This window comes from Rhea americana, unplaced genomic scaffold, assembly GCF_003343005.1.
Source record: "Rhea americana isolate MKP2758 unplaced genomic scaffold, rheAme1 scaffold_244, whole genome shotgun sequence".
Lineage (NCBI taxonomy): Eukaryota > Metazoa > Chordata > Aves > Rheiformes > Rheidae > Rhea > Rhea americana.
In genome coordinates this window covers 45,051-55,593 of record NW_028186362.1, presented here as the reverse complement: position 1 = coordinate 55,593, position 10,543 = coordinate 45,051, and the positions used below count along the sequence as shown (strand labels likewise).

Sequence of the window (10,543 nt, the reverse complement as noted above, 5' to 3'; positions counted from 1 at the left end):
AAACATCTGGCTCAGCTCCCTGCTGCCTGATCATTGAAGCGTCTATTAAATTTTTTTTTAAGTGGCACTTTAAATATTTCTTCTCGTTGAGTATAAACTGAAAAATTCTCTCCACCAAGTCTGCTACAGCGCAAAAAACTCACGAAGCTGTTATCCGAGGAAACGATACATTTGCTTTCTGTGTGTGTGTGTGTGTGCGTGTCATGGGGAGTGGTTTGCATATTAATAAACAGAATATATAAGCCTTTCCCACCGAGCCCAGCACACAGGACTCCTGTGCGCTGGGAAAGGGACCACGTAGCACTGCACCAAAGTGAGTTCCTTTAAAGCTTTGCTTCCTACAGAGAATCCAGCTCCTCTCTTTCCCCTTCCGTCCTCCTCTGCTCTTACTCCGCGCTCCTCGGGGATCTCGTTACGCTGGCCGCGTGGGGTTTGCTTGTGTCAGCTTATGCTGCGCCTATGGCGAGTACTGGGAACGTTTCGTTTTTGGCAGTTTCGTTAAGTTTATCCGATGCGGAAGCCYCCGGCGCAGCGAGGGGCGGGCGCGAGCGCCGCTGGAGAGACCCAGGGTCTCGGCCCGCCCGCCTGCTGCGCGGCTCGTAGGCGCCTCGGACATCCCCGGTGCGCCTGACGCACCTGCGCCGCTACGGCGGGACCTCCGCGGTGGCTCCTCCAGGGGCAAAAAGGCAGACGAGTCGGCCTTTTGGCGGAGCAAGCCCCGTTCCTCACCAGCCACCGATGGTGCTGGTACCGACCCGCTTTGCTAATCGGGGTCCTCGACAGCGAGAGAGAGGCAGGGAGGCACAGTCCGAAGAAAAGAGAACCTGATCACGCGCAGCAGCAAAACGTTTGTGCGGGAAAGCTCCTGGCCGTCCCCAGTCCAGACCCCTCAGTAAGCGAAAAACCGCTTTAAAGCAATAGTCCATTAGATAAAACACAGCYGACTTGCACACGCTCGCTTACGCAACCAAACCAAATCGAGGTTAATGTCAGGAATTAGATGAATATTAAGCATCACTGACCAATTCCTCCACATTGTTTTTATGCACTATTCTGTCCGTTTTCTGAATTCTTGTCTGCCGGTCATCAGTGGATTAACAAACTCTCATCCTAGTTTCCAGCATTATTTTACAGAACAAATCTTGCTGCATCTGCTTTCCTTTGTTTCTCTTTTTTTCTCTTTTTCAAGGTTTATAGTACTTWTTGCAGAGGGTCTTTTTCAGTTTTTACTTCAGAATGATACTCTAAATCTATTGAGTATTTTTTTTAACTGCCTTCACTTGCCTGCGTGCATAATCTTTCTGCACACGTTTCCTCTGTTAAAAGTCATCCTTCTTTATTTACTGCTCATTTCAAAGTACTCAAACAAATCGTAGCTGTGAAATATTTTTCCTGGACTTCTATGCTTCTAAGGACTGTTTGGGAYCACTGGTACCCTTACACACAAAAGCTGCTGCAACTTTTGCAAAATAAGAATATTTAGACACAAAGGTCTTTCAGAAGTTTTCTTCCGTTTACTCTCTTGTTTTCTTTAATCCTACAYGGAGTTCATCATGTAAAGACACATACATGCTGGGAGTGAGCCTCCACAAGCGTGTGCACACATAGACATACACTTACATCTATTTTGACGGAAATAGGATTGAAACTCTGCCAATTTTAAACAGAAAATAYACACAAAATTATTCTTAGAATTAGTTTAGTTTCTTATTACCAGGAAAAGAAAACAAAACCAACAAGACTCATCCCGGTGATTTAGTAACTATGCATTTACAGTATATGCTGTGCAATGCAGCTCTGCCTCAGTTGCATGTAGCAGTGGAGCGGTACTTGCTCAAAAACTTACACATTGGCATTTAATTTCTGGAAAGAAATCTGTTTTCCAGACCTCACCCAGGGATATGATTCAATCTATTAGCAGCTGTGGAAGAGGGGATTTCCATTTTKGTCATGTCAAGAAATATGCGATTAAAATAAGCAGCCACTGTTCCTGCCGTCTCCAAAACATAGYCGCTTTGTGGCAGCTGCCTGTGTTCAGGTGCAATCACCTGGTTAGCAAGGTGTCTTCACTGCAGAGCCGTCACGCCTCTGTGCCACCCACAGACACACTAGCTCTGCTGCTGCGAGGGTTTGACCTTCCGACTGCCCAAAATACGATCCAGGGTCTTCAGTACCGCCACAGATGGGATCGTCGCAGGAAGCACGGCAGGGTAGATTGTGCCAGAACTTGACTGCGCTCTTGTATGCGGTCTTCTTCTTGGCTTCCCAGTTTGACCAGCCCACCCTCTGCTAACGTCGGGACGGTGCTCTTAGCTAAGACGTGTTGTTGCACTGCGAGTCTTCTGTCTGAAAGCGTAGCTCAGACAGATGGTAACGCTTACAGCCGKATGACTCGCCGAGAAAATAGCTCACCAGATAGTTATAATACGAAGAGATTTCTTAGTTGTTTCTCGTCATGCCCAACATCCTATTAAGCAGTTAGAAAGCAGAAATAGTTGAGGACAGCCCACACTTTCAAAATACTTCTGATCAGAACCTCACTGGTAGGTAATCACATTAAAYAGCAGCCGTTGGCACACTGTTGGAGTTGAACTGGCACGTGGCAAGCCACGCCACTGAAAACTATGGTTATTCACATCAGCTAAGAATTCATCATATATACTGTTATATACACATATCTGTATATCTCTCTATGTATTATATCTGCATATATACACACATATATGCTGTATGTGTCATATATACACTATACGTACACTATTTGAGATTGGCAAATATTTTCACTTTTACTAGGGAGTCCAAGAGGCAAAAAACCCCAAACAAACCAAACTTGCCGAGTCCCAGATAATCCCTAGGCACCGTAAACTGACACCATTTTAATGAACCTCGTTTACCTGGAGTCAGTCCGCTAAGACTCCCCTGCAATGGGCTGAGAAAATGAAATASTTCATTTTGCCCCGCTTCGGAGGTGGCTAAAAACGTAGCCTTGCTGAAACGTCCCTGTAAGGCCTGAAATGGACTCTTTCAGTCACCATCTTTCTTTAGTTGATATTTGCCAACGGGAAAAAGCTTTCAGCTACTTGACACCGGCGTGTGTAACCGTACGCCGCGGGCGAATGAGCATTTGGGGTTYGGGTGCTTTGGGGCAGACCAGAGAACCCGCGATCGTGGGCACTGCGGCGGAGCCGGGCTGCGCTTGGCACTTCCAGGGGCAAGGGCTAGCCTAGCTGCAAGCCTTTGCTCAATAAGCGCTTTTTCCTTAGGTGTAGCGACAAATAGGTTCAGGTTTTATATGCTGAAGAGTTGCACCCCACGGCCAGGTGTCGCTCAGGGCCGTAGGTCCTCTCAAGCAGGCTGCTAGGGTCCAAATAGCGCTCTTTCGGGTCCTGGGTCTCCTCAGGCTTACTCTGGCTGTAAAACCAATCTAAAACTTGCCATTTCAGGATGCCTGACATAACACAAGAGCTACGTCCCTGTGCACTGTGCTAGTGTCTGCACGGCACAGTAGTATCTCCTGCATGCTCCAGGAGAGAGCAGGGGAACACGAGGGATTTGTAATCACAGAGCTTGCTGGACAGGACAAAGCTTTAAGATAAATAAAACCTTGCAAGGTCACAACCACATCGGCTTCAGGAATTATGTATTGTCCTGAAAAGCTACCAAGTCCTTTTTTACGCTTATAATTCTGTTTATTTCTGGCTAGTTGTACAGTGTGCTCACGACACGTGACAGTTAAAGAGCAAAACATTTTAGACTAGCACAGGGAAGGAGCTTAGATTCATATTCTTCCTCGTATATAGATTCCCCCCAACCCCTGACCCAGAAAAACAAGTGGCCAGAAATTTTTTTCCATATCCAAGGAGAGGTACTACATGACCAAGATAGTCTCACACAAATCACTGCATTGGATAAGCTTGAGCGTTCGGGAAACGGACATGAAATGATTCTGGCAAAACTAGCAGCTGCCTTTGGAAAGTTGACTAAACCAGTTAAATGCAGCAAGGTAATTTGGAACTATGCTCTTTACCTTGTAGAGGTTTAGTGAGCTGATTTATCTAGAAACTACAAAGACAGAGGCAAGGCATGAATTTTACAGGAATGACTGGTCTTGGCAGGAATTRTGATTTTTTCAGCTTCTGTTCTACCACAGAATGCTCTAGGGAATTTTTAAAGCATCTGATGAGAAAATACTTAAATATTCTCCCCTGAGAAATTATCCTAGGCACTCCTTAGCCWGTGCAGTCGGAGCGAACGGGACTTCTTCTCTCAGAGGTCCCCCTCCCACACCCCCGAGGGGTTTTTCTAGAGTTTCTGCTCACCACATCAGCCAAACAAACCTGGAGCTTCCTGGGACAGATAACGGCTTTAAGCTCTCCTGCAGCCTCCTTTTTAAGTCAACACTTTCATAGCCTCTCAGCGGCCAGCTTTACTCGTCAGGTCACTTAGCATACTCATACCGTTACTATGTCTCAGCATTTAGCSTAATATCTTTATAGTTTTCTCACGTTAGGTGGTTAATTCCCACAGCAGGTTGCTAACAGCCAACATGCGGAATAAAGACAGGCAAATCCCACAAAAAAATATGTTTTTGCTTGTAGCTGTGTGTATATCTAATCTCAAAAAACAAGCTAGGCAAGTATCAAGCTGTAACTATTTCAGGTATTTGGATTTGTTATTTCATAACTCAGTCCTGCAGTGAATTACACAAACGTTTACTTCAGAAGATCTTCGAATAAGGGGGTGCAGGTTTTTTCCTCTTTTCTCTGCAGGGTCCAGATTGTTATCTGGCGCAGAAGAGGAAGAGATCAAATGAAAACGTTTACTTTCCATACTTGGGGGAAAAAAGGACCATTGCTTTCCAGGGGGCTAGTTTATGTCAAACAGGGAGCTGACAGCAAGTATATGGAATTACTCAAAACTCTTTATTTTACTGTGTCCGAGTGAAAACTACTTTGCAAGTCTTCTGTTAATCTTCTGAGTCTCCAATCCTCCCCTCTCCCTCTGCTCAAAAAGACAAAAATTTTCTTAGCTAGAGAAAAACTAATAGAAACACTTTTCGGTGGAAAACTGTGAAAGTCATTATTATTTCAGCCTTCAGAGACTGAAAATGTTTTTTGAGCATTTGAGATTTTTTGACTCTGGGTTAAAAGCAGGAGAGGTTTTTGCGTAAAGAACGAAAGGCCATTCCTCCCGTCCTCTGAGCAAAACCAGCACTTCAGCTCTTAGCTGCGTGGTAAGAGGACCGGTCTAGATTCTGCAGCCTGGGCTTTGAATTTGGATTTCTGCARTCTCTAACTTCAGCCAAAATCCTACATCTTTCATCAGCACTATTAGTTACTACGTCTACATGCTATGCAGACAATCTTGGTGTATTCCTCAGTACTACAGAAATAAGTAGGTGGTTTGTGAGGCCACACAGGTCTCTTACCTGGCCACTGCGCATTTCTTGTATTTCTTAATTGCTGCCTGCTCCACCCAGCTCAGGTAAAGCTTCAATACTGGCAGACGCTGCCTGGTGGCTGCAATAAATCCTCTCGTCTCCACAGCTTCCTTGCAGCTCTTTTTCTGCTCAGCACCTGCCTTTGCAGCATCATAGTTGATTAGTGCCTCGGTCTCTTGTTTCTGAAAGGCAAATCCCAAAGTCCTCTCAACATCAAGCTTCCTGTTTCAAGAAGAACATCACGTAAGATATCTACTCTTTAACCCTCATGTATTTAGTCATACATGAGTTTTCAGCAGTGTTCAAACAGGAGAAAGTAACCAAAGTGTATCTCCCCCAAATCCTTCAGCCCATGATATCACGTGGGCTAAGTGAAAAGGAAGAAATGTTGGTGTGAACATTTCCTATCTTCCCTCCCCTAAAAAGTGTATTAAAAAAAAAAAAAAAAAGTTTGAGTCATAGCTAGGGAAGCTTTATTACTTGCTTTCTACAATAACTATTTTAATCTTCTCTGCCTGGCTCCTTTCTCCAAAAAAACCTCAGAGGTTTCTTCTTTAACAAAAGTTAAGGAAGGAAAACTCACTTGGAAAAGGAAATAGTTATAAAGTTCAAGGAGGAGAAAGCTGCTTTAATACTTTCCTCACCAGTTAAAAAAGATGAGGAATCTCTGTATCTGAAAAGGGGAGCCAGTAAGAAAGGCAAACCTGTCCTAATGTGTCCCAGGAGGAATACAGCAATAAGTCTCTTCCCTAGTTAAAAATCTTTCTTCATACTTCATAAAGAAGCACAACTCYCCCACCTCCTATGGATCAAAACCAAAAATCCATGCTTCATTCTTGGATAGTCCACTTTTGATATAAAAGTCTAAGGAAAAATTCTTCTTTAATGCTTAAAGACTCTCTTGACTGTGTATATAATAAAACAAAGAAAAAACATAGACCTAGCCAACTTCTCTCCTTTCTCTTTCTAAAATGAATTTTCTGGCTAACATTAGTACTGCTGGGTCTACGGACCGGGACCAAGACAGGAAATAAACAGTTTTCTCTCTGAAAACCCATTATCATCACAAATGGAAAATGCTTTAGCTGATGTGGGTTACAAGAACTTCAAGCTACATGAAGTGGCATAGTACATTCGCAATGCATAGGTGACTGAATGTACGAATTGGCTGGAATTACACCTCCTTGTTAGCATACCAACATCGACCCGTCGGATATCCATCTATTTCAAACCCCTTCATCTATTTTTTCCAGTCCAACCTTGCAGAATTGCTCTGCAAACAAATAGCAACTGCTTAAAAACCATTAATAAAAATGGAAAGAAAAAGGTCTACCCAGCTTTTGTATTTTAACTTTGGATAGACTATTGTTTGGAGAAGGCTTGGCCTCTGTTTCAAACTTGATAAAGCGAGATGCTTCTTGGCTACAGGCTATAGAGAGCAGAGGCTGATCTGATGTTATACTTTCAGCTTTTAAAAAACATGAAAGTGGAATGCATAATATCAGCTGCAACAACTCAAATATTTGGATCTTATATATTAGTTTTATCATAACATAAACAGAAGTATCCATGAACTGAATCATCACTCATGAGTCCTTGGAGGGACTTTTGCACCTTCCTCATCACGGACGGTGCGATGTTACTTTCTCACATCCTTCAGCAGATACGGGTTGTCCTCTAGGAGATTCAGAGATCTAACAGTCGCTCCAGGTGGTAGACCACAGACACTGATTTCACAGATGCAGTCGTAAGTTGTATTTGCACATGGAAATGAAATAAAGCTCCTTCTGCGTAAAAACTACTCATAAAACCTCAAGCTACAGTCTTCAGTCAGCTTATGCAGTTCCTTCCTTGTGCACATCAAAGCTCTGGCATGAGCCCTCCAACACACATGCATGTACAAACACAGGTCTTTAGAAAGGAGTTTCTTCTCTGGGATTCAATACCAAGACAGTAAATGCTTACCAGCTCAACTAAAAACCCAGTGCCACTTTCGATTTTGAGCGCAGGGAGGAAGCCCATGACATAGGTGGGCTCTTGCTGTTTAAGTTCGTTGTCCGAGGGGCCAGTCGCCACGGTCAGGACCCCAAAACAGCTGTTACCTTTTCCTGATAGCGGCAGACCGGTGACTCACCTTGAGCAAGAACTTTGAAAAGCCCAAAGATGTGTTATTTTCATACAGCGGCAATTAAACCCGGGTTTTTCTTTCCGTGCGACGGCCGTGATTCAGAGCTACTTACGATCCAGGTTCTCCAGGGAGTCATCTCAGGGTGCCCGTCTCCTCGGGGGGAGCTGCGCGAGCCCCGACGGGCGGCAACGAGACCCATCCCGGAGGCTGGCTCTGCCCCTCTTGGCAGGCRGGCTGAGGCGAACCAGGCGGCCGATGGTGTCAAACCCAAAAGGTGGCACCCCGCTTGCCTCAAAGGGGGAGCTCCTGAGGATCAGGTGCTTCTGGCCAGGGTCTGGTTCTAGGGAGGTTAACGACACCAGGTGGTCCAGGCATCCAGCTTCCACTTTTTGGCAGGCCGGCGGCCACCGAAGCGGGTGTCAGCAGTCGTGCTTTCCATACGTGACTTGTAAATTACTTAAGGACTCTCACGATAAATAAATATGTGTATAACACAATACAGGCACAGTTCAATTTACAGATTTTCAGCAGCGCAGAGATTAACCCAACGCTACTGGTGTTGCTTGCTTGAGGAAAAAGTWGTCAATCCAGTAATATGTAATGAAGGAACTAGACCACAGAGAGTGTAAGGGGAGGAAAAAAGCAAGCTAATTTCTCGCAGTGCAAAGTTCATCTAAGGGGGATTTTGCACCACAGGGCTCCTTTGTCAGACTTTGGGTAAATGTTAACAAATAATTGAACTCTGCCCTGTCCTTTTTCCCCCAGGCCAGAGAAACGCTCCCTGTTGCCATCACCTCAAACGTTACTTCATTTTCTTAGATAAGGTTATTAACATTTCATCCTTGGCTTAGATTTTTGTCTCCCTCCTCTCAAATTTTCCAGTAGGCTGTATCAGCTGCGCGTCTTCGTCCAGGTTTCTGTATTTGTTTTTAGCCTGAGGAATGTTTTCTCGTATTACTCCTAAGGCTGTATTTTCCAAAACAGATCAAACATCAACTTGCTATGAGGTCTGCCAGAGTTTTGGAGACTGCTTCGGCAGGCAGAGAGCTTGGGGCTGGCTGTGCAGGACCGCGTGCCAGCTGGCAGGGGCAGCCTGCTCCGAGGCTCTGCGCAGGGTCTCTGCAGGCGGAAACGAAGGCTCCAAACTCGTGCGTTTCCTCTTCAAAGTGAAGCAGGGACCCCTGCACTGTAGCCCAAGGCAGGCAAAAGCGTTGTGTACCCTGAAGACATTGGAAATTTTTGCTTCTGTATCCTTCAAATATGCCCAGAAAATGTCAAGCCTGCCGTACTCCTTTTCTGTAGCAGTGATGCCTGAAATGGAGCCATTTTTGTTACCAGAGAATGATTCTGATCCTTTCCTAGGTTTTGGTTTTTAAATATTAATCTTGCTTAGAGTTTGCAAACGGACAGCTCAGTCCTGCTTAATCTGTAACAAGGGCACCRCAGTTCATCAGGTAAGCCAGTTCCCCACAAAGACATAAGCTGACTTAAGTTATTTGAAACTTGCCCCAAGATGCCCGAGAAGCTTGTAGCTCCAACCTGAATTTTGACTCATGAACAACATGGGAGATGCGACTTTTTAGACAGATTCGAGATCTTCCTGCAGATTTCCTTCAAAACTGCTTGACTTTGTCACTGAATCGACCTCCAAAATTCAGATTAATCAGGAGATCCACTTATCTACTGTTTAAGGATATATTGGAGCCCCAGTAACTAGTTCGAAGGTGTGGCAGAAGGAAGCTAGAAACACAGAAATCAGCATCTTACGGAGTCGTAACTTCGGAATAAAGTCAACCKCAGTCCGCGGTTCTGCGAGTTGCGCGCGGCGACGGCTGAGTTTCCGGCTCACGCGGCTCTCGCCGCTTCCCCAGGAGAAACGCTGTCGTACGGGGGCCGGGGTGAGCGGGTGGGACGAGCTTTAGGCAGCCTCCCCCCCCCAGCCGCGGTTATGCACACTTGCCTTTACGGTGAATTAACAGCGCCGAGCAGGTGGCTGAAGGCCAGCAAGCCCGGGCACGAAGACGTCTCTCGCTGTCATGACTAAGCCTTAAAAGAAGAAAAAAAAAAGAGAGAAGATAAAAGATTCCCCTCCGCTGCTCAGACAAAAACAAAAGCACAAAGACTCTTTCTTTTCCCCTCCCAGAAGGGCATTTTCCAATCTTTTAAATACTTCTCATTTCCGATATTTAATTTCCTGTTTTTCGTTTGTTCCTCGTGTCCTGCTCCTTTACAAAAGGCGCTGGAAGAGCAGGGGAAAAGAGGACAAGGGGGATCCCTCCCCTCACCCCCCTTTCTCAGTGCTTGGGAAAAATGCTATCCTGGACACAACTTTTCCTTCATTTGGAAACCTGCGCGGAATTGTTTAGGAAGCGCTACTCCTGACATTTCACAATGAATACAAATAAAAAATAAAACCTACAGATGTTTACAAGACATGCTTGCAGTAAAGCTATAGAGGACTTTAAAACGTCAAGCCTCGTTGGTAAACTCCTTGCACGTTCTGCTTGTTGTTGTTGTTGTTCACAGATGGAAAAAAAAATCGTAAGTTTAAACGCACATCAGCACTGCAAATATTTGATTACTCCTTATAGCGTATTTATTAGAAATTTGTTTAGCCTTGCTTTAAACATTTCAAACAATGGTTTCCACTACTTCCTTGATAGACCAAACTATTCCGCAGCCTACTACAACAGTTAAAGATTTCCTGACATTCAGCCAAAATTCCCTGTTCTTTACATCATCTCACAACTCCTGATTATACATGTCTCTGTATGTAAGAGTGAGAATTATACCCTTTCGAAATATTTGCCACCAGAAATGCTATACTTCACTCATCTCCAACCCAGTCTATATATAGCTGCCTACCCTTTGCCTCATGACTGTACATTAAATCCTCTCTTCTTGTTCTTTCCAAACACTTTCCAGCTGTCAATTAGTTTCTGCTAATGAATTGCCAAGTAGCAYGGAGATAGCTG

The 10,543-nt window shown here is 44.7% G+C and overlaps 1 protein-coding gene across 1 annotated transcript in view; it reads left to right on the top strand.

Moving 5' to 3' along the window:
* The first annotated feature begins 255 nt into the window (after nt 1-255).
* Nucleotides 256-10,543, top strand: part of HPGDS (hematopoietic prostaglandin D synthase) — a 28,937-nt gene continuing 18,649 nt past the window's right edge. Inside the window, exon 1 of the mRNA XM_085306668.1 lies at nt 256-313. The gene's annotated coding sequence lies outside the window, so the exon portion shown is untranslated. The remainder of the gene's footprint in view (nt 314-10,543) is intronic.